This window comes from Microtus oregoni, unplaced genomic scaffold (assembly GCF_018167655.1).
Source record: "Microtus oregoni isolate MIOR12 unplaced genomic scaffold, Mior012 000002F_ref0000024, whole genome shotgun sequence".
Lineage (NCBI taxonomy): Eukaryota > Metazoa > Chordata > Mammalia > Rodentia > Cricetidae > Microtus > Microtus oregoni.
The window spans coordinates 49541294-49565580 of NW_024543061.1; the positions used below are offsets into that span (position 1 = coordinate 49541294).

Genomic DNA, 24287 nt, shown 5'->3' on the forward strand with positions numbered 1-24287 from the left:
TCAAGATATGAGAGCTAAGAAGAGGCTAGAGATAATGGGCCAAGCAGTGTTTAAAAGAATACAATTTGCGTGTTGTTATTTCCGGGGCTAAGCTAGCCATGTGGGAGCCGGGCAGCAGGAACTCAGCCTGCGGCTCCCACTACAACACATTTCCTGAGTACTAGGCTGCATGGACCACCCTGATGCTTGGCTATGGGTTAGTTTTGATGGTTTGCCATTACCAAAAGAGCTGCAGTGAGGGACTGCATACAGATGCCACTTTGCAGATGAATAATAATATTTATGGGGGTGAAATCTCCCTACTGAGATTTCTTGGAAAGAAATATGGGCATCTGGTCACATACACCTACACATGGCACCAGTATCCCAGGACTTAGGAGGCTGAGGCAGGAGGATTCTGAGTTTGAGGGAGGCCTGAGCCTACATAGTAAGACCCTGTGTGAGACCCTGAACACCACATAAAAAGACTTTTTTTCACCCCCTTATCTATCTGTCTGTCTGTCGATCGTCTATCTATCTATCTATCTATCTATCTATCTATCATCTATCATCTATCTGTCTGTCTATCTCAGGTCTTCATGTTTGCAAGAACTTTACTTCGCCCACTAAGCCATCTCGCCAGCCCTCTTGTTTTTATTTATTTACTTATCTGTTTGTTTATCTAATTATTTATTTTTACAATGTAATTTCTGTGATATATATTACAATAAAATGAACAAAAAAGAGAATGGAATTTCAAGTTCATCTTTAAAGTCTTCACCCAGTGATTGCCAGTAGGTGATTGCACAGAAGCGGAAGTGTACTAGGTTCTACCAGTTCTGGGCCAACAGGGCCAGCTCTGCACTCTGGGAAGAAAGCAACTCCACCCAAAGGGGAAGGGAAGGCCCTGGGCTATGAACAGAGAGGGAATTTACATTTATTGGAGAGACAAGCTGAACGTTCACACACTCTGCAGCCCCAAAGAGTAAGTGTTGTCTCAGGCTCTGTTGTGTGACCTTGAGAAACTTTGTTACCTTCTTGAATCTGTTTCTTCAATCACCAAAGGGGGTCTTAGTGATCTTCTAAAGACTGCTGTGACTTTGAAAAAAACTCGTTGTGGACGTGCAGCATCTACGGCAAATTAGCCTACAGTAGGCGATTCAGTGAGTTCACAGGCACTTACACTAAGGTGCAAATGGATGATAGAGTTGCCTTTCCTGAGAAACACTAGAGGTGGATGGAGAGGCGTAAGGGGAGAGACTGCGAGAGGTCCCTTTACAGCCACACACTACCGATGCCACACAAGGCAGGCGTATTCTTTGGAGCTCCATTTTACACTTATACCAATCCAGCCTCAACGAGGATCGCGTGACTCAGCCAAGGTCATACAGCAAGCAGATGGCATAGGTAGGGTTTCAACCAAGGCATGACTCAAATGTCCTTGCTCACGGAACATTGGATACCAGAAGAATGCTGGATGCCAAAATGGACAAAGATGTTGGGAAGGAAGAAAGTTAGGAAGAGTCCCTACTTCATGCACAGGGCTGATGGGCCCACTCGGCCCCAGCTTCCTGCGTCCCCCATCCTGGAAAACATTTTCTCTCCATAAGAGAGGCAATGAGATTATCCTATGAGAAGAATCATGGGCCCATGAGATGGATCAGGGAGTAAAGGCATCTGCTGCCAAGCTGGATGACCTGAGTTCAATTCCCAGAACTACATGGTGGAAGGAGAGAACAGACTCTTGCAAGTCGGCCTGACCTCCACATGCACACTGTGATGTGCATGCACATACACCAGCAAAAATAAATAAATAAATTTCTTTTTAAAAAAAAAAATCAGTTCTCATGGAACTTGCCTATGTTAAGTTTAGAGCTATGTTCATTTAGTATTTCCTGTGAGGAGGGAAAGATATTATGCTAACTCACACCTCAGTCCATGAGGACTTCTTCAGGGGTCCTGGAGCTTCTCTAGACCTGACCAGCCAGGATTATACTAAGACCTCTCAGAATGGGAGGGATAAGAAGATGGGGGCGGGAAGTCTAGTGCTGGCCTCCCCCTGGGGCTCCCAAGTCTGGCCGTGTATGAGAGTGTTTTCCAGGGCGGTGGCCTTGGCTCCCCTGACCCGTGGCTTTGCAGTGAGCAGCCTTGCAGACAAGGCGCTCACTGTGCAGGCATGTTCCGAGCCACTGGCCCAGAGTCTCAGCCAGCTGGGGCTTGCTACAGTGAGTCAGCCCTTCATGGCGGAAAAGACGGTGGTGCCTGGTTCCTAAGTCACTTTTTCCAGGCCCTGTCCTGGTCTGGCTTTCCGAAGGCCTTCATTTTCCCCTTTGGGATTCGGCACAGGGTATTCCCAGGGGTCGCTGACCAGCATGGGAGACAGGTCATATTTTATAGCTTAACCACATACAAGTCATTGGAAATGGCCACCTGAAATATACTGCTTTTCCCATCCATAAAAAGAGTGAAAAGCTACAAGGGGTGAGTCTCTGTCAGTACTACAACTGTGACCAAATGGTCACATGCTATGAGCAAATGAACAGGACAAAAAAGTCCACCCTTGTCTCCTGTCACAGGCTTCCGTGGCGCAGTGGGTCACCTGGAGCCTAGGTGGCAGTGGAGTCTGAGCAGTCAGCTTACTTTTCTGAAAAGCGATGCTCCCTCTGGCCCCTTGGGTGTTAAAGCAATCCTCGTTTATCTCCCCTGAACATCTTCCCTCAGCTGCGCCCCATCGTCCCCTGCAACCACCCAGGCTAGAGTTTCAAATCAGGTCAGCTTGCCTTCCCCTCGGTACTCCTGGCTTCCCACGACTCCTGAGGCCACTCCACCTACCCAAGGTGGCCTTTCCTGGCTCAGCATGACAAGCTCCTAGGACAGTGTTTCAGAGTTGGCCCCCAGTAGTCCAGGGTACAAATTCATTTTGGCTCGAGGAAAGAGGTACCTGTTTGCCCACCTCCAAGGCCTGGCTTGGTCTTGCTGATGAGTAAAGATTGTCTTCACCCCCCAGGGAGGGGGCTCAGGGGTACAGAAAGACATGCTCCTGTCCTCATGACAGTATGGGGAAGACATGCGTGAATGGGATAATTGCACAAAGAGAAGCCAACAATCTAAAATAAAGTGAAGGAAGAACACAGGAAAGCAGGTCTCAGGGCTGGGTATGGTTTGCAGTATTTGGGGAAAGGTTGACGTAGTAGGGATAGGTAAGCAGGAGTTGTTTGGTTGAGGTAGCAAAGAGTGTAAAAAATAAAAGTTTATTATGGCTTCAACAGCCCACTCCCACTCCCACCAAAAAGCTGTCAAAAACTGTAGACTCCTATGTACTTGGACTATAACCTTATTTGAAGTCTTTTGCTACTACTGTGTGCCATCAGCCATGGTTTATACTTGGGATCGAACCCAGTACTTTGTGTATTCTAGGCATTCTGTATAAGCTGAACTATGTCCCTGTTTCCCCCTCTTCTTTTCAGGGTTGGATAGGAAATCCAGGCCCTATATGCTAGGCAAGCCCTCTGTGCCACCAAGCTACATCTACAGCCGCTGCTGGTTTTTTAGAGATAAGCTCTCGATATGTAGCTAGTCTTAAACTCATAATTCTCCTACCTCACCTCTGGAGTGCTAAGATTATAGACATGTTCTACCAGGCCGGCTCAGTGAATAGGGTCCTTCAGAAGTAATCCAGGTAACACAAAGTCATAAGGCTAGTCTGTAAAACTGATTAGTGGCTTGTTTTGTTTCGTTTTTGTTGTTTGTTTAGTTGGTTGGTTTGGGTTTTTGAGACAGGGTCTCACTACATAGGCCAGGCTGACCTCAAACTTCAGGTGATGTCTCTATCTCAGTCACTCACTTGGTGGGATTACACATGAATCACTATAGCCTACCTTTTGGTAAAAATGGTTTCTCTTTCTTCTTTTTTGCTAGTAGCACAGATTGAACCTTGGGCCTCGTGTATATGAGGCAATCATCCATGCTAGCTCTCATACACAACCTTTCTGATTGGTGATTTTTTTTTTTATAAAGGGCTGGTTTTTGAAGATGGAGGCAGAGAAGGGACATTGCTAGGGCGACACCAAGAGCACCCTCAGGAGGAAGTGGCAATCGATAGGCCTTGCTCTAGGACTCCTAGGACAGAACACCAGGCCTGCCATCCCTGGTATTTGAAGATAGCGGATTGTAGTCCTTCTGAGACAATCCCAGCTAGAAAGCCAAGGGTCGAGGGCTGATGGGCCGAGGGGCCGAGGGGCCAAGGGGCAGAGGGGCCACGGAAATAGTCCTGGCAAAAGCTGGGAGGCCTCCCTCGTGAGGCAGGTTTGACAGCAAAGCCACCCGCCTGAAGTGTGGTCAAAATTCCTTTCCACGAATGAGCATTGAATCAGTGTGGGCATCTCCTGCCACTATAGAAACAGCATTCAAAATAACAACCTTGAAGACACCTAGATTGTTCAAGATAAGCTGGGTGGGGGTAGGAAGTGACTGAGCTCTCCAGGGGCTTGCTCTGAGGGTGGGGACTGGAATCTTCAGTCTGTGTGTTCGCAGGTCAATCACCTTCTGTCTCTGGGCTTCAGTGTTCTTCCTTCTTTACCCAGGGCATTCTGTGATCACGACTCCGTAGTGTGGCTAACTTGTGTGCAATGCACGAGATGAGGACAAGAGAAGGCCATGCGCCACACACAGCCTTGTTCTTGTGCTTGCCGTCTGATTGGGTGGTGTCACTCATTCTGACAGTGTCTAAGGCAAAAATAGCAAGTTCAGGCCTACGAGGGCTGAAGCAGCATCTTCTCGCACAGGAATAGCAGTACCTCCTGGGCTGAGCCCCTAAGTGCCCAGGGCTGTATCTCTCAACTTTCCCTGATTGGATGAGACAGTCAGCACATGATCTTGTCAGGCCAATTGGGATCTTTCCCTGGGGGACCTGGGAGTGGAGTGTGTGTGGTAGAACCATATCTCTGCTTTGGCTCTATTTCTCAGGGTTCTAGTCTTGGAGTGTCTCTGTTTTGCTTAGGGTGGGCAGGGAGCAGTTTCTGTCCAGGTGTTCTGACTCCCAGGAGTTAACCTTGTCAGCTTCAGTTGACTGAGACCCTGCAGCTGGCTTTGGTGTGTGTTGTTCTGGCATGAGGCTGTCCCTGTCCTTTTTTGGATCTCTCCCTAGAGTTAGAGACTCTTGGTTGATAGTACATGAAGTACTGAGCCTCTAGAACACTCGGCCTTCACTGTTTCACTCTGCAAACTCTTCGAGAAAGGAGTCAACATTCCCCTCACTCATTTTGGAGTAAGGGAAACTGAGGCTCAAGAAAAAACATGACACACACGGAACAGAAGGAACCCGGGATAGTTCAAGCCCTGACCCAGGAAGAAATAATCCTTTGTCCACAGATAAAGAAGAGGAACTGCCAAAGGCTGGTTGGGAACCAAAGTGAGAGCAGGAAAGCCACTGCCATCTTCTGCCCTAGGCTCCTAGTAGTCCTTATACACTAGGATTTGAAATACATTCTGTGCTCAGGAGACGGTTGGAAAAAAATAAAATCACCATGCTATTTATTGAGTACTTTACTATACACGAAGCCTTCTTCTATCCCCCGTTTTTATGTTGATTTTCTAGACAAGGTATCATGTAGCCCTGTATGGTACTGCGACATAACCTTGAATTTTCGATTCTTCTGCCTCAGAGATGATAGGCATAGACCACCATGCCAGGTCTTTTTTTTTTTTTTTTCTGCTGTGGATCCAATCCAGGGTTTTGTGCATGCTATGAAAGCGTGCTACAAACTGAGATGCATCCAGGCATTGTGCAAGATCAGTCAATGTGATACAGCAAGAGCCTGTCTCCAAAACACAATAAAATCAATCGCTGGCTTCCAGCCAAGAGTGGGACTTCTGCCTCTAATCACGACTACTTGGAAGGCTGGGGCAGGAGGACTGAAAATTCCAGACCATGTTGGGCATTTGAGACTCTCTCTCTCTCTTTAAGTAAAAAGTAAAAAGAGAACTGGGGATCTAGTTCCGTGGTAGAAATACTTAGCTGATTGTCACCTGACCTTACATGACTAACACTGTTCCCATTTCTGAAAAGACAGGGCTACTGTGCAGAGGAGGAATCAATGTCCATGAGTCCACACGGCCAGTGAACAGCAACCATTAACTATCTGGCAACTGAGTGTACTTCTAACCACTGGGCTACACTGCCTAGTCTCTAATGGATGGGTGAGCTCGAACATGCAAGGTGCATACATAGACACACGTGTGGAAGGAGAACAAGAGAATGTGAAGTCTGAGAAACATGAGCTTCAGAAAGTTCTCTGGGGAAGTAGAATAGCATAACTGTACGTCTAGGTAAGAGTTCTGAATCCCTGGGGCGGTAGGTAGCTCATTGATAGGGTACTTACCTCCCCTGGGTTCTGGGTTTTATTACTAACAATAACATAATTGCACACGAGTCCTCTTTTTCCTTTCAAAGCTGCCATACATTTCCATGATGATAGTCAAGTTTCTCTTTTCTCCACCCCAACCTCCTCTGAGAAAAGTTTTGCTATCTAGCCAGGCTAAGAATGACCCTTGATCTCTTGTCTTAACCCACACTGTTGAAAGTGTCGTGATCCTCATGCCTCAGCCTCTAAAGCGGAAGAATTACAGACATTTGCCACTGTGTTCAACGATCAGAAACAGTTTTCTAATAAAAAAGCAGAGGTTTTTTCGTCTCTGTAGGACACAAAAGATAAGACCAAGGCTGAGGACTGTGTGGAGTAGAGGGGGCATGGTAGTGCAGGTCCCACTAGGGATGGCGGGTCCTGAAAGGCAAGCCTTTCATCTGTGGACTGCCTTTGCTGCAAGTCTGAGTGTCATCTACTTTGGGCATAAAGATCTTGAGAGTACCCACTTCACCATACTGCAAGGACAGGTTACCTGTTTACTTTGAAGCCCAGACCAACACAAAACAGACCAAAGAACAGTCAACAGTCAAAGAAAGACCTACCGGGGACCTGGGACCCAGCAGTATCTACTGTGCCAAAGTCACTCCCGCAGCCATGGGACAGAGTAGGTGCAGACTGGAGTGAGGTTCTGTCTGTTGGTCCACAGGGTCTCTACATTGCTGGGAGATGTGTTAGGAGTTTGTTTCCTATATAGCTTTATCCTTCAGGGAAACTCATCAGAGGTCTTGTTGGAGAAGACATAAAAGTCTTCTGGGAGGAAAGTAAAAGGAACCTTAGAGAAATGCATCCTGCCTGCTAGATGCATTGGAACTGCGAGTAGATGTAGAACATTTTCCTTGTCCTGGAGCTATCCAAAGCATTTTAGAAACAGTACTCCTTCAGCCCTCAGGACACTCGGAGGTAGAGATTGTCACGGTCCTTGTAAGTGCCGGGGAAGCTGAGGCTGAGACTTTCAAGGTTACATAGCTAATAAGTGGTACAACCAAGAGCGAAGCATACATGTGACTTCACATTTTCTGTCTGTCTGTTTGTCTGTCTGTCTTTTGATACAGGGTGTCCTATAGATGGAGCAGCGGGCTGCGTTCCTGCCAGGCTCCTGCATGGCTAGCTTTATACCCGAATTAATAACACACAAATTGTACTCATTTAAATACTGCCTGGCCCATTATCTGTAGCTTCTTATTGGCTAATTCTCACATCTTGATTAACCCATTTCTATTAATGAGTGTAGCACCACGAGGTGGTGGCTTACCGGGAAGGATCTTAACCTGTGTCCATCTTGGAGAGGAGAGCTATAGCGTCTGTGACTCACTTCCCTTCTTTCCAGCATTCTGTTCTGTCTATTCCACCTAATTTTCTGTCCTATCAAAGGGCCAAGGCAGTTTCTTTATTAACCAATGAAAGTAACATATAGACAGATGACCCTCCTCCATCAGTGTCCTGTATCCCAGGTTGGCCTCCAACTCAATATATAGCTGAGGGTTGCCAGGAATGGTGGCCCATGACTTTGATCCCAACACCAGGGATCAAATTTACCTCTGAATTCCAGGCCAATCTGGTCTACAGAGGGAGTTCCAGGTTTCAGTACAGCCAGGGTCTATACAGAGAAACCCTTTCTCAATGTGTGTGTGTGTGTGTGTGTGTGTGTGTGTGTGTGTGTGTATGGCCTCCATTTCTACCTCCCAAGTCTTGGAATTACTTGTAGTTGTGTATGTGTGCACAACTACAACTACACTAGGTTCAAAACCAAGCCTTCAATCATGCTAGACAAGCACTCTAGCAACTGAGCCATTTGGTTTTTGACAGCAATCCATACTGTGTTCAAACTCAAACTCAGGATGTACCAGAAGATGACCTTGAACAGCCAATCTTTCCGCCCCCACGTGATGGAATTACAGGCACATACTAACTATCACTCCTGCCTTATTTCAAATTCGTCAGTGCTGTGTTCAGTCTTACGTAGGTGTTTGTCTTTTATCTAAGAATCCATCAACCCTTCAGTCCACACCTACAGGCAAAGTTTTTCTTGGATGCTGGGGATGAATGGAGTGGACAGAAAGCGCTGCCCGCGTGGAACTTCCATGATGCCATCCGTGAGATCAAAGCAGCATTAGAGTTGGGGATTATGTCTTCTGTTTATGGATGAAGCGTCCAAGGAAAGTGTTCCGGAGATTTTGCTGGTCCTCATCACCCTGCATACGTGTGCTTGCCTGGCCGTTGCTACTGTTGGACAAACATTCATTTCAAACTGTCTAGGGGTCAAGTGGAGACCCAAACACACAGAGCTCCTGTCGCATGAGGTGTTCATTATCTGTGGGTTGTTCTCAAATGTCTTCCTGACCTGCCCTTTCAGCTGAGGCCGCAGAACAGCTGGACTGACTCACACCCCAGGAAGCTGACACTGTCCTCAGACAAGCCCCAAGGAGAAGGGACAAGGCCAGGGATGTCTGGAACAGCAAAGCCAGTAATAGTGCATGGGGTCAGAGAAGCTCTTTGCCTTCCCAGGGTGGCCTATGGCCAAGAGTAAGCCCTGTTCCTAGGTATGTTAGGAAAAAATTCAGAGGAGAGGTTAGTGTTCCTTAGTTCCCCGTGCCCTTACACTTCACCTTCCTCATCTGGAACAGGTTCCAAAACATGTTGAATTCAAATGAAACTATGGCTTTTTGACCCCGCCCCCATGCCTTTTCAGTTCATCTACAAAGTTCTGCACTCTGCCTTTGTGTCTTCCTGTTCCTCATTTCTTGTGACCAGTGTCTCTGAATAAAGTCATTCACATAAAGGTATAAATAACTGATAAACATTTCAAATGTTGTATCTTACAAAGAAATCTTTTCATTGGAATCTTTTTTCTTTCTTATTTTTATTTTTTTATTTGAGACTGAAGTATACGGTGGTCTAGAACTCACTATACAGCCCAGGCTGGCCTTGGATTTGTGGCAAATCCTCTTGCCACAGCCTCTCCAATGCTGGTGTTTAAAGGCCTAAGCCATCACATATTGTTTCTACAAACAATTCACAAATACCTAAGTGTGTTCTGGACAGAGCTAAATTCTATCTATAATCATACAAAATAGCCAGTGCCCCTAATCATCTTGTCATACTAAGGAAGATGAGCCTTGGCTTTCGATCCTCCGCTCCACAGTGAGTGAGAATAACTATTCTCAGGGCAATTTTGTTAGACATGAATACAAGCTCTCTTTTGATCATTTTGTTCTCTAAGGTAACCCCAAATCTTAGGACAGGGGTCTAACACATAGGTTGCATCACAAATTGCAGGTGTCTTCCGGCATCAGGAGCGTGCAGGAAAGTACTGATTTGGGCAGGGGTCTCTTCTGGAGGCCTGGCTGGTAGGTGGAGTCTAGAATCAGGCAGAACCAGGGAGATAAGGCCCTCTGCAGTGACAGGCTCAGAAAGGGAGACCTCCAGTGAGCCACACACCACAGCACGCAGGAAGAGGGACGTTTTCACTCATTGACAGTCATCACTGTGAACTCCTCCCTGACACCCCTTCCCTCAAGCCCTGCTTACTGGAAGACACAAACTCCCCGTTTTCTACATCCTGAGCTGGAGGCCACACAGACTAGGCTGGTACTGCAGACCCTGGGAAGTCTTGGCAGATTTGGGGTGCTTGTGGTGTATGCATAAGGGAGGCAGGTGATAATACTGCGGTCTAGCTTCAATGCACTAACTATAGCTCATTTCTTCCCAGACCTTTGACGGTGGCTTGGGTCATGCCTTAAGCACGAGCATGCAGGCATGCTCAAGGACACAAGGTGAAAAAGGACAAACCTGAAAGCCATGGTGACTGACACAAACCACAAAAAAAACTACCATGTTCGGAGACAGTCTGACATAGTCCAGGCTAGCCTTGCTGTAGCAAAGGCTGACCATGGTGCCACAGAGGATGACCTTGAACTCCTGATCCTTCTATCTTTGCTTCTTCTCAGATGCAGGGATTATACGTGTGTGCCAACACATCCAGCTGGAAAAAGTATTCCCCCTGAAAGGCAATGCTTGTACAGTTAGGATCCTGACCTTGAGCTAGCCTACTGGGCTCCTAATCTCAGACCTCCTCCCAGGCAGCTCTAGGACTCTAAGCAATTGACCTGACCTCTCTGAGACTCTATACCCTTCTCTACAACAGACCTCTATAAGCAAATGAATTAGTGAGTTCATGGCCCTTAGAATATATTCTTGCAGGATGTGATAGCTCATCCTTGTAATCCTAGTACTAAAGAGACTAAAGAAGGACTACTGAAAGTTTGAGGCCAGCCTGGACTACGCAGTAAGTGCCAGGGTAGCATGTGCTACAGAGTGAGATCTCTTCTCAAAAACAGCAAAAGGAAGACAAACAAACAAACAAATCATAGAAACAAGACAAAAATGACAAATAAAAACAAATGGGGTTAACAAAAAGAAGGTTGGGGTGAGAGGAGGGATGGGGGAAGAGAGGGGTAGTGAGGGGAAACAGCTAATTTTGGTAAAGTATTTACCCTGGAAATATGTGGACCTGAGGTTGATCCTCAGAATCCACATAAAAATCCAAAGATGGGGAGAAAGAGATAAGAGAGTCCTTGGATGGAGCTAGGAAGCTGTGTGTCCAGCCAGCCCAACCTACTAGGTGAGTTCTAGGCCACGGACAGACTCAACAACAACAACAAGATAGACCGTGACCAGAGAACAAAAAAGCACACACGTGGGTCAGCTTGCTGTGCATGCATAGGTCACGTGTCCATGAACTTCTAACATCTCGCAGCCTACACAAGAAAGTGAGTTAAAGTGTGTAAAGTGACGAGGACGTGTTTGGCCCAGAGTCGGCTCCCATGCTCTTTGCTATTGCTTCTACATCATTCATTATCAGCAGCCCTGGGGAGGAAAAGAGACACCCAGTCCAATTTCACAGCAGAAGGAAGTGAGGACCGCAGAGGTGATCGACTGGCCTGTTCCCTGACCCACTGCTTAAGAGTGACAGTGGTAGGATTGGAAGCCAGGTCAAGCTGACCTTTCTCCTGTGGCTGAAGAGCTGTGGGTGGAGAAAGGTCAAAGCCCCAGAGGCCACTGGGGAGGCTGGCAGGGAAGAGCCCTGAGTTTGACAAGGATCCTTTGAGGGCTGATAGCATGATTGCCCAAGTTCGCCCCTGTTGCCCTGTGAAGAATCCACAAGCCTAGACAAGCTCCTGTCTGGAGGTAAGAGTAGCCCAACCTGTCCTATGAGACAATGTATTGTCAAGGGGGCCACCATAGGCAGGAATGTAGGGAATCATACTCCCCTAAGCCTAGTCCTGGTAATGAGGGGCAGACACCCGATGGCCATGGTGACCTGAGTGAACATATCACCATGTGCCTCCTGTCCCATGCAATGCCTTCTTCCTGCCCCACCTCCCTCCCCTGTCTTCCCTACTTACTGTAGTCCCACAGGTCTCTTTGGATATCTGGTGCCCACTCTCTTCCACCCCAGGGCATTCTCTTTTGTTCCCCTGCTGCCATCCACCTTTGCCCAGCTCCTTTGTACCCTCAAGTCCTAGCTCCCTTGTCACTTCCTAAAACTACATTTCCTTTCTCCTTTCCAGAAAGCTGCCATACTTACACAATACTGCATCTCCTCTCTGTATGTTTCCTGCCCCATCTGGATTTCTGTATTGATCTGAGTGTCAGTTCACTGACTAGCTTCCTTAGAACATACAAACAAACCTCAAAAAACATGAGCGACATTGAAGACTATCCTGCTTGTCTTAAACAAGTAGCTACTGTTATAATTTTAAACATGCCACAAAGAGAAATCATGCCACATCATGGGGCTCACATGGGAGGTTTATTGGAAGAGGAGAGAGAAGGGTCAGAAAAAGGGGGCAGAGGCAGGTCCCTGGGGACAAGAGTGGTGGATGAGAGAAAGGGGGGAGGGAGGGAGGGAGGCAGGGAGGAAGAAAGGACAGATGGGTGAGGGGAAGGAGGGGACAGAGGGGAAGGGAAAGGGAGGGGAGAGGGAGGGGAGTCAATAGTAAAAAGTGAAACAACAAATTTACCAAACTGGTAAGGCTGTCTCCTGAGAAGGCAAGGAAAAATGTCAGGGAAAGGTCATCAGGGGTTTAGTAAATAGAAAGAAAGGGAAAACCTGTGTGTGCTGAGCAGGAGGAAGCTGTCTTCTCCATCTGACCTGCATGTTGCCTCAGACAGGATATTTAGAGAGGGAGAACAGACAGACTCAAGCAGGTCTGGAGCAATGAAAAAGAAAGTGGAGAATTCTCTCTGTTCCCTGACTGTCGAGCCCAAGGAATCCTGAGGCCAGGTTTGATATGAAAGGAGTGGTCAGTGAGTCTCCAAAAGACATCCTGCTGGGAGAGAAGAGGTGTATGATGCAGTAACCAAGGATGAGGCAGGGGAAGGTTGGGCATGAGTGAGGTAGAGAAAGAAAATTCAAAGGCCTGAATACCCTGGCATCCCAGGGATCCAGGGAGGGTCAGATTGAATGCGCTCAAGCTGCTCCGTACATCATCATGCAAGAACAGGGGCCAAGGGCTCTGAGCAGGAGAGAGACACAGTCACCTGGTACCAGGACTTTGAGAAAAGCCAGAAGGTGAGGAGAGGCCTGTGCTCGAGAAAGGAAGCCTCACATCCCGGGGAAGGGTCAGAGGTGGATAACCCCGCCAGACCCAATTGTTGGTAGTGAATGGAAAGCAAAGCCATCAGCAAACGTGAAAGCAGATTTGTTGCAGGTAGAAGTGGATCAGAAAGCAAATTTATTGCGGGTGGAAGAGAGCAGACCAGAAAGCAGTATCTAAGTGGTGTTTGGGCTAGATCTGACTGCAAAGGCAGATGAGTTTAGAAGCCCTTAAATTGAACACTGAGTGCAAAAGTCTGAGGTTTTGCAAAAGGCATCCCAGTGGGGAATCTTGGAGGGACAGACACAGTTCCCATGAGTGAGACAGAGAAGACCCAAGGGTCTGCAATTCCCAGCGTCTCAGGAATTCAGAGAGGATTAAGTAGTCACAGGCTATCCTGTGCATCATCATACAAAGAACAGTGGCCAAGGACTCGGAATCCAAGAGAGCTGTGGTTACCTGGTACCAGACTTGACGAGGCCAAAAGGCGAGAAACCACACTTGAGAGACAAATCCTCACTAAAGGGAAATGGCCAGAGGTGGAGAAGAGGGGGCTCACCAGTCATGCTGCTGTGGATGGAGGAGCCCAGTGATCCGTTAGTTGGAGAAGTAAGGCTTTTGTATGTGGATCAGGTTCCAGGGTCTCTGGTGTGCCTCAAACTGCTGGCAGGCAGGAAAAGACACAAGAAGAGCCTGTGGCCCCAATGATATAATTTTAAAAATGCCACGAAGAAAAGTCATGCCATACAACAGGGCTCACGTGGGAGGTTTATTGGAAGAGGAGAGAGAAGGATCAGAAAAGGGAGCAGAGAAGAGGGCAGAGGCTGCTCCCTGGGGGCAAGAACGATGAAAGAGGAAGAGGGAGGAGGGAGAGAAAGGAAGGCGGTAAAGTCTACCTTTTATAAGGGAACATAGCAAATGTGCACAGGAGGTGCTCTTATTGGCAGCACTTGAGGGTGTATTCTGTCAGGACCTCAAGGGCAGGCTAGTACAGACGCCTGAATACTAACAACCACTACACAGCAAGGCACAATAAATATTTGCTAATGAGTAGAAAAGTGCAAAGATGCATGATGGTGGAGAAATGGTGTCTACTTTTTAAGCCTCAGTTCCCCCTTCTTTGAAATGGGGTTAATACCTACTGAAGCAGGATTGAAATAAAGCTGCTGTAATTGAGGACTTTTGTGTGTCCAGCTTGACATGCCTGTAACCCCAACACTTAAGAGGTGCAGGCAAGGAGAACCAGAAGTTCAAGGTCATTTTCAACTTTGTCAAGAGTTTAAGGCCAGAAATTAACAGTTTCTGTTAATGTGTGTGTATAGCCTTCATATATATATATAATATAAAATATTAGTAATATATATTAATATGTATATAAAATATACTTAAAAAGATATATAAAAGCTAGAAGAGTAGCTCAGTGGTAGAGCATTTGGCTAAAATGCCCAAAGTCTGGCATCTCAAACAAACGCCTCTCCTCAAATAAACCTTGCATCTGGAGAGGCTTAGTTCAGGGCAACTATCCCTAAAGATCGCAGGAGAGATTGGGGTCCTTGACTGAGTAGTTCTGCGCTATGATTCTGAGATGTAACTCCATCCCCCTCCTACCTCCAGGAAAGGAGATGAAGGGCTGGGGGAGGCTGGAAACAAAGGGATGAGAGAGGTTCTCAGGAAGGTTTCCCCTTTCTGGATTTCTGTCCTCTCGTCCCACCCCTCCCCCATCAGCCCCACCCTTCCCAACCACATACCAAGAATAAACCCCACACCCTGCCTGCCTCCAGTGTCACAGTTTCCTGCCTGTATGGTCACAGGCTGCTTGGGCTCTGAGGGATTTTCCAGCTGAGGCAGTGCCTCTAGGACTTGGGGCAATGTCATAGCTGAGGCCCTGGGAGGCAGACCCAGAGCCAGGAAAACCCCAGGCAGGCCGTGACAGAGAACTGGAGTGGGGCCCTTAGAGGGGGCAGGGCGGAGGCCCCTGGGAAGCCCAACGGGTCTTCTCTTTTTCATTGCGCCACTTGCCCTATAACTTGCTGGTGATGGTTGGCTCTCCGCCAAGGTGAAGCCACGGCATAGTGACACACACCTACAATCCCAGCATTCAGGAAGTCGAAGCAGGAGGACCATGAGGCCATCTTGGGCTACATAGAAAAAGTAGAGGAGGGTTTTCTACAGCAAACAGAGGTGTAAACAGATTCTGGTTTCACCGTGCACCCATGCCTCGGGGAAAGACTGTTCTCTGCACGTTCTCTTCCCCTAGAGCAGAGACTCCAGTGTCCTGATCTAACCCTCCTGGCTCCCAGCCACCGATAACCATCACGGTGAGATACCAACCCCGGAGAGCTCTTTCCCTGCCCCTTCTCTTCTCGTTTCCACTCTTGATAGCCATCTGCTCCTGAAACTGCCAGGGGACCCGGTTTCTAGTCTTGCTACGGCTTCGGCTTTACCTAGCTCAGGAAATAATTTTTAGGCCTTCTCTGAGCCTCAGTGGCCACCTCTACACACTGAGCCTCAGGTGACCCTTTTCAGCTCTTACGGAAAAGTGCAGAGGTCATTTTGTCTCTGCTAGGTATGCAAGCTAGTCTAGGCCACAGCCCCAGGCTTGAGAGCTGCACGCATTACCTACCGTATTTGCCTGGCCAGGGTTGGAAAGTGCTGTTTTAACTTAGCTAACTGGAAGACCACGAGTTTCTGTTAATGGACAAAGAATAAGAAGAATTAAAAAGTCAAAGCCAGGTTTGGGAGATGGCCCAGCAAATAAAAGTATTTGCTACCAAGTCTGATGACTTGAGTTCAATTCATGGGATCAACATGGTGGAAGAAGAGAACCAACTCCTCAAAGTTGTCCTCTGACCTGTGCATGTGTGCAGACATGTATACATACACATGTCTGCACGCGAGCGCGCGCACACACACACACACACACATACGCACACACGGATACTGAGCATCTACATATACTTTTTTATTAAAAAAATCAATTTATTATTTATTTTACATCCCCACTACAATTCCCCATTCTTCGTCTCCTCCCAACTCCTCCCCCATCTCTTCCACCTCCTTCCCACCATACTTTGCCCATTGCTTAGCTTCCCTTCATCAATGGGTCCAGTGCACATGGTATCTGTAGGGATTGCTTCCGCTGTGGGTAGGCCCTCTGTCTGTCTGTTCAGCTAACATTGCTCATGTCCCAGTGCTTCTCTCTCAGAAGCCTTTGAATCCTCCTCAAAGCGCCTTGGCAGAAACAAACCACTTTTCTTCTTACTCCCTTGCACGTCACACTCCTCAAAGCATCACACTAAAGATAACTAAATGTTTAGGAACGTAAAGCCCAGGACCTGTTTGGCGATGTGGCTCAGTTAACAGAGTGCTTACCCAGGGAGCAGTAGGCCCTGGGCTTGATTCCTAGCACCACATAAACCACACACAATGACACATGCCTATAATCCCAGCACTTAATAGGTTGAGACAGGAGAATCGGAAGTTCAAGGTCACATGTTGGACCACATATTGAGTTCTAGGCCAGTATGGGCTATAATGAGACCCCGGTTTATTGTTTTATTTTTAAGTTCAGTACATACTTTCTTTCCCCAGGAAATAAGAACATGGAAACCAATCTGTTGTTGATAACTAAGCATACATAGATGATAGAGATAGATAGATAGATAGATAGATAGATACAAATTTATCATCTATCTTTCCACTCATCCATCTTTGTTGCTGTTGTTTTGAGACAGTTTCTCAGGTAGCTGAGGCTGGTATCAAACTTACCAGGCGACCAAAGACGACCTTGAATACCTGAACCTCTTGCTTCAACTCCACAGGTGATGGAAATTTTTATCGTGTTCCAAGAGACCTGGCTTTATTCACCCATCTTCTGTGTGTTACCCTGGATCATACAGTTGATGCTCAATAGATTATTGTTTTGTTTGGAGACATGGTTTCATTATATAGCTCTGGCTGGCCTTGAACTCATAGAGATCTACCTGCCTCTGCCTCTTCTGGGTTAAGATTAAAAGTATGTACCCTTGCAACCAGCAGTAATTATTAAATAAACAAATGGCTATAACTAAGCACAACAAAGGCCATGTTCTCCAAGCGTCAGAGGAGTCTGGAAGGTCAGGTCCAATTCTTTAAGGTACTGGGTCTGAGCAGGAGCGGTGTCCTAATGGTTTTTTGTTTGTTTGTCAACTTGACACAAGCTAGAGTATCCTGGGAAGAGGGCCTTCGACTGAGAGCATTCTGTCATCCGATTTCCTGTAGGCAAATCTGCAGGACATTTTCTTCCTTAATGATTAATGTGGGAAAGCTAAGCCCCCTGGAGGTTGTATCATCACCAGGCAGGTGGTTCTGCGTTGTATAAGAAAGCTAGCTGAGTGAGATGGAGAGGTGGCTCAGCAATTAAAAGCATTTTCTGGGGGCTGAGAGATGGCTCAGAGATTAAGAGCACTGACTGTTCTTCCAGAGGTCCTGAGTTCAATTCCCAGCAACCACATGGTGGCTCACAACCATCTATGATGAAATATGGTGCCCTCTTCTGGCCTGCAGGGATACATGCAGGCAGATGCTGTATAAATAAAAAAATAAAAAAATCTTTAAAAAAAATAGATAAAAGCACTTGCTGTTCTTGCAGAGGACCTGGGTTCAATTACCAGTATCTACATGGTGGCTCATGGCCACCTGTAACTCCAGTTCCAGTGGATCTACCCTCACAGGCACCAGGCATGTATGTGGTACACATACACACGTGCAGGCCAAACACTCATAGACATAAAATAAATACAGAGCTGGAGAGATAGCTCGGTGGTTAGGAATACTTGTTGCTTTTGCAGAGGACTTGAATTCAATTTCCATGATCCGCTTAGTGGCTTACAACCATCTGTAATTCCCATTTTAGGGGACCTGAAGCCCTCTTCTGACTTCCTCGGGCACCAGGCAAACATATGGCGTACACACATCCAAAATACAGGCAAAACATTCGTACGCATAACACAAAATGAAACAAAACAACAGACTAAAAGCAAAAGCAACAACAAAAAGAAAATGAAGCAGGCTGAGCAAGCCAGTAAGCATCGCTCTTCTGTGGCGTCTGCTTCAGTTGCTGCCTCCAGCTCCCTGCTCTGACTTCCCTCAGTGATGGAGTACAACCTGAGAGCTGTATGATGACATGCCCACCCCAGGGTATTTGTGGTCTCACTGTTTCATTACAGCAATAGAAAAGTAATCAATACAAGAAGGATGTGCTGTACCCAAGGGGCCTACACAGACAGACACTTGGTCATCAACTGGGAGTCAGAGATTTTGGCTTCCCCAACTGTCTGGGTGTCCTAGGGTGTGGGCAGCCATGGATCCTTTAGTGGGAACATTTATAAGAGATTCCCCAAGTCTTCAGATTGGGTAAATGTAAACCATAAATGGTTCCAGGTTCTGCCAGGAAACCACACTGCAACTTCAGGATCCCTAGCACACAGTCACCACGACACCAGCAGCCGTTCTCCGGGATGCAGAGCTTGCATCCTCCTTGGGGGCAGAAGCAGGAGGCCAAAATGAAAGCCTTCCATAGGCAGCCCTAAAGTGCTTTCAGCTTCTAGCTGATCTGAGACACCGCTACCCCCACAACATCTGAAATTACAGTTGCCCTTCCCTATCTGTGGATACAGCATCTACAAATTCAGCAACCCATGGATCAAAATTTACTTGTTTTAAAATGCAGAATATCTGCCCAGTGTGTATAAGGTCTGTGCTGAAAGTGTCATTATCCCCCAAACAATATGGTTGAAGTATTTACATAGTGTTCTAGCATTTACCTTGGTGAGGTATTATGTTATAGACAATTGAAGGTTTACAGGAGTGTATGTATAGTGTCTTCGTTAGGTTTCTACTGTTCTGAAGAGACACCATGACCACAGCAACTCTTACAATGAAAAAATTTAATTGGAGTGACACTCTTACAGTTTCAGAGGTTCAATCCATTATCATCACGGTGGAGAGCATGGCCGTGTGCGGGAAGACTTGGTGCCAGCTACATCTTGATCAGAAGGCAACGGAAGGACTGTGCCACCTCAAAGTCCACACCCACAGTGACACACTTCCTCCACCAAGACCACATACTTCCTAATAGTGCCACTTCCTATGAGATTATGGGGGTCAATTACATTCAAGCTATCATGTATAGGATCTAAAAAAATATCATCACCAGGTGGTCATGGAACACTCCTTTAATCCCAGCACTCTGGAGACAGAGGCAGAGGCAGAGGCAGGCATATCTATGTGAGTTTGAGGCTAGCCTGTTCTACAAAGCTAGTCCCAGGACAACCAACGCTGCCCAGAGAAACCCTGCCTCAAAAAACAAAAACAAACAAAAACTCACAAAAGCAACAACAAAAAAAACCCTACTATTTTATATCAAGGACTTGAACAACATTGGATTTTGATACCTGGGAAAATCCTGGGTGAATCTCTTTGAGAGACTGAGAGATAATTGTAATTAATTAAAATTTAAATTTAAAACATGGGGGGGTGGTCTTGGGGAGGTAGCTCAGTTGGTAGAATGGTTGCCCAGCTTGAGGTCCTGGTTTGCTCTCTGATACTGCATAAACTGAGCATGTGGCCAATAATCTTAGTGGTGGAGGCAGAGACTCATCCTTCCTAGTGTTCAAGGATATCCTGGGATACAATGTTCAAGTTCATCCTCAATGTTCAACGATAGCCTGGGATACACAGGAACCTATCTCAAAAACAATTTTTTTAAAAAAATTACCATCACGACGTTCAAATGTTCATAACAAGAAAGAATAGTATAATAAAATTCAGACCCCAAATCTAACTTGCAAGGCTATGAATTTGTGGATAGTTATGCTTTCTTTTTATGATTAAAAACCAAACAAACAGGGGCTGAGAAGTTGGCTCAGTGGCTAAGAGCATTGTTCTCCTTCCAGAGAATCCGGGTTCAATTCTCATCACCCACATGATGCTTAACAACCATCTGTAACTCCAGTCTCAGGGGAACCAGTGTCCTCTTCTGACCTCCATGGTCACCGCGGGCACACAGTGCGCAGACTTACCTGCAGATAAAACAACCGTACACACAAAACAAAATGAAACAAATAGGTTTGTTTAAATCAAATTTTAAGTAACACACCATATTATCTGTGAATATCCTCTGAATAGATCTGAATTCATTATAGAAAAAAATGTTCTTAATTTTAAAAGAAATTTACAGGGGTTGGAGAGATGGCTCAGTGGTTAAGAGCCCAGGTCCTCATTCCCAGCTCACAACCATCTGTAACTACAGTTCCAGGGGTTCAGATGCTCTCTTCTGGCCTCTGGAGGCGTCCAGCATAGGCACACATGTTATGCAAACATTCATTCAGGCAAAACGCCGTATACATAAAAATTTTTTTTTTTTTAAAGAAAACTATGTAGCATGCACTCACTTAGCATTGGTCGAATGGAGTAGCTGAGGCTGCGTATGAACCTCTTTGTCACCTTATTCTGGGCAGGGTGTCTCTCTGAGCCTCAGCTTCCTAAAGTGTGAAATGGGTACAAAAAGTGTGTGTGCCTTTATGTGAGTGGTTCACAACCTCCCTAGTGCTGCGACTCATGTTCTGGTGACCTCCAACCAGAAAATTATTTCATGGCTACCTTGTAACTGTAATTTTGCTACCGCTATGAATTGTAAAGTAAATATCTGATACAGGGCTCCCTAAGGGGTCGTGACCCACAGGTGGAGGACCACTGCTTTATGTGGCAGGTGTTAGTGTAGAAGGAATTGATGGCTATTGGTGGGATGCCTGGCCCACTGCAGGTGCTCAGCTCAGGTGGGCGTGGTTACCGCTTTGGGAGCATCCTTCCCCCCTGGGCTGAGACTCACACATCCTGAGTTGAAATGCCAAAGAAAGCAAATGGCTTCCGCTAGCACGCAGAAGCGTTGCTCCTGAAGGGAGTCGGCCTCGTGTGGGAAGACACACTTCTGCTTGTCTGGGGTGGGGGTTTGTAATCCCTGGTCCCACGCATCCAGAGGCTAACTTCAAGGCCAGCTTTGTTTTGTTCTGTTTTGTATTTTGGTGCTAGGGATGCCACCCAGAGCCACACTCGTGCTAGGAATACTTGCTGCCATCTGGCCGCCCACGCGACTCCCGTGATGGCTTATTGACTAATAATATGTTCCATCTGACAGGGTGACTTTTGCCTACGGGTCCCACAAGGAAGGAGAGAAAGGAAAGGATAAAGAGTAGAAGATAAGACTGAGATCTGCTTTACAGCTGGAAAACAAGTCTGGCTTTGCATGCCCGCTAATGACGGAGCTAAGAACGGACAGCGGAACCCAGTCCCAGCTCCCACATCTGTAAAATGGCTGGGCGGGCTGAAAGTGCAGGCAGCCATCCTGAGATGGCCAGCCGGACCAGGTGAAGGCCCAACCCCGATAGCGGCAAGATGTTTACGCACATACGGAGAAGGCAGCTTCTAAGAACCAGCAGCTTGTACTTTCTCTGAAGAGACAGTCTCCCCCCCACCCCACCCCACCCCTTATAGATGGAGGGCACACAGCTAAGGTGCACAGCCAGAGGCAAACACTTCCCTTTCTGTTCTTGTTAATGCAGATAAAAGTACTTCCTTCCGCATTCTCGGGACCTGCTCTGCACCCCTTGCCCATTCTGGCAGCCTCCTATCCTCACAGCCTCCACCCTCCCGCTGCCCTGCACTTGACCTAGTCCTAGATGGTCCACAGGACAGGGGCCCTGGGCCGCCCTCACCTCAGCTAGTTCCTTCTCTCCTTTCCTGTGCTGGTGCCCGGCCTTTCACTTCTTCCTGCAGGGCGCAGGGCGGAGGTGGCCACTGCACCTCTTTCCTGCAGCTGTGGTGGTCTAAGGGACAGACGGTGACAGGATTGGTTCTGCTCTTAGGCAGATTTCTCCACATGCTTAGATTTCTTCTTCAGGACGCTGCAGATAGTCACCTCCACTTCCCTGGGTGGAGGACACCATGTTCGTCCCCCTCAGAGAGGGATTTCTCTCATTTAAACCTCTCTAGCAGCATAGGGTAGGAGGATGGCTCAGCTGTAAACCACTTACCACACAAGCTTGAGGCCCTGAGTCAGATCTCAAGTTGGGTTTGTCTGTAATCCCAGAGTTCCTGCAGCGATATGGAAGGAGACAGGGGAACCCCCAGGAACTGGCGGACCAGCAGCAGATAACAAGAGCCCCTGCCTCACACAATGTATAATGCTCCATCCTGACACTGACATCTGAGGTCATGCTCTAACCTTCACACAGGCAACATGATACGTGTGTGCGCACACACATGCACACGTATACACACACACACACACACAGGCTCCTCCAGAACCTCCAGCTCTTCTTAACCACACCCACACATCAGCATCTTACCTACCTTACCGTCTTTGAAGTGACAGCTAGCCATCTAGACTTATAACAGTCCATCCCCATTGTACTGATGAAGGAGGCGGCAGATTTCAGTGATGGCAGTGCAGGGAACCTCGGAATCGGCTCAAAACACCCCAAGACTAAGTTCTCTGCACAAAGGAGAATTATTTGCCCTGGAGGAACAAAAGACAGGGAATAAGAGACAAAGACAGAAGATAGAGGAAGAGGGAGAAGGGGAAGGGGACAAAGGAGAGGGAAGAAAAAGGGCAAGGGAAAAGGGGTGGGATATTTGTCTTGGAAGGGATGAACAAAAGACCGCCTTTGGAAAGAGAGGAGTCAGATGCAGCACCTAGGAAAATGGTAGTTTATAAAGGTACAAAAGAAAACCCACGTTAGGATGAGGTTTTAATTTTAATGGGGCATGTTAATGAGATAAGACAAATGGGGCTTTTGATGCTGGACTTCAATACTTTAATAGCTGGACCCTGGTAGTCAGCCTCAGAAGGAGGAAGTGGCCAGAGAAAGAGAATAGACCTTGGGGGCTAGTTTCAGGACCGTAATCCACCACTTTTTAGCAAGGCAGAGGGAATAGGGGACGAGCGAGGCCTGCCAGAGCCCCAATCTCTAGTGGGCTCATGTCCGTTGAGGCAGAAGGGTCCCGGGAGGGCTTACTACTCCACTCAACTAGTTAAGAGTGCCTGTTGTCAAATAGTGCCAGATAGCAAATGCTGTATATGCAGTGGGCCCTAAGGTAGGGCTCCTGTCCTCTCAAGGCTTACAGCTAAGGGGTGATGGTGGAGGTGGTCACAGACACGGAAACAGAACTTCACGGCAAGCTGGTCCTCTCCCTTGGGCTGTTGACACTGAAGTCACTACCATGCAGTGGACAACTCACCGTGAATTAGCCAGGTGGATGAAACCACTCCAACAACAGGGCCGTCGGAACTACACCTTGTGGTCACAGGTGCTTTGGAGTGAATCTCAGTGGCTTTCCAAGTCATTGCCGTCTCGATTGCTCCCCATAGCCCACACCTAAAAGCTGGCAGAGGCTGGGTGGGGACATGAGTCACCATCACCAGCCTAGAGCCTTTGTCTGACACTTTCCACCCATGGCCAGGAACACCCTTCTGGAAACCAAGGTGAAAGGGAGGGTAGCGTGCAGTCTGGAATTACAGACCGGGCATCCACAGCTCTGTGGTTCTCCTTGCCCAACTCCTCCCTATCTCCTACCTCCCAGGGATTCATGAGCACTCACTGGAAGAGCTGCCCAGGAGCTGCCTCCAGCTGCAACAGTGTGTGTGTGTGTGTGTGTGTGTGTGTGTGTGTGTGTGTGTGAGAGAGAGAGACAGAGACAGAGAGACAGAGAGACAGAGAGACAGAGAGACAGAGAGAGAGAGAGAGGGAGAGAAAGAGAAAGAGATGTGTGTGTGTGCATGTGTGTGATACATATGTGATGTGTGTGCATGTGTATGTGATATGTGTGTGTATGATGTGTGTGTGATATGTGTGAGAGGTGTGAGAGATATACGTGTGTGTGTGTATGTGTGTGTGTGTGTTTGTGTATCAACCCAGAAGTGGTGAGTGGTGATTGGGTGATAGGTGGTAAACAAGAAAAGAGAAATGAAAATAAGAAAAGAAGAAAGGGAAAGGAGGTGGGGAGATGGGGGCCGTGAGAAAATCTCTCAAGAGAGGAGTGTGGGAGCAGGAGGGTCAGAAGTTCATCCCTGGTTATACACACAGACACACACACACACGCCAGAGCTGGCGAGATGGCTCAGTGGGTAAAGGCACTTGCCATCAAGCCTAAGGACCTGAGTTTGATCCTCAGGACCCACATGGATAGAAGGACAGGGTGTTCTCTGACCTTTGCATGCATATCATGATGTATGTGCTTATACACG

General features: G+C 47.3%; 1 long non-coding RNA gene across 1 annotated transcript; it reads left to right on the top strand.

Annotated features, from left to right (window-relative positions):
* The first annotated feature begins 11567 nt into the window (after window positions 1-11567).
* On the top strand, window positions 11568-21218 carry LOC121433793. The gene is made up of 3 exons (XR_005972366.1): window positions 11568-11591; window positions 16738-16824; window positions 21180-21218. It is a non-coding gene; the product is annotated as an uncharacterized LOC121433793 (long non-coding RNA).
* The last annotated feature ends 3069 nt before the right edge of the window (window positions 21219-24287 follow it).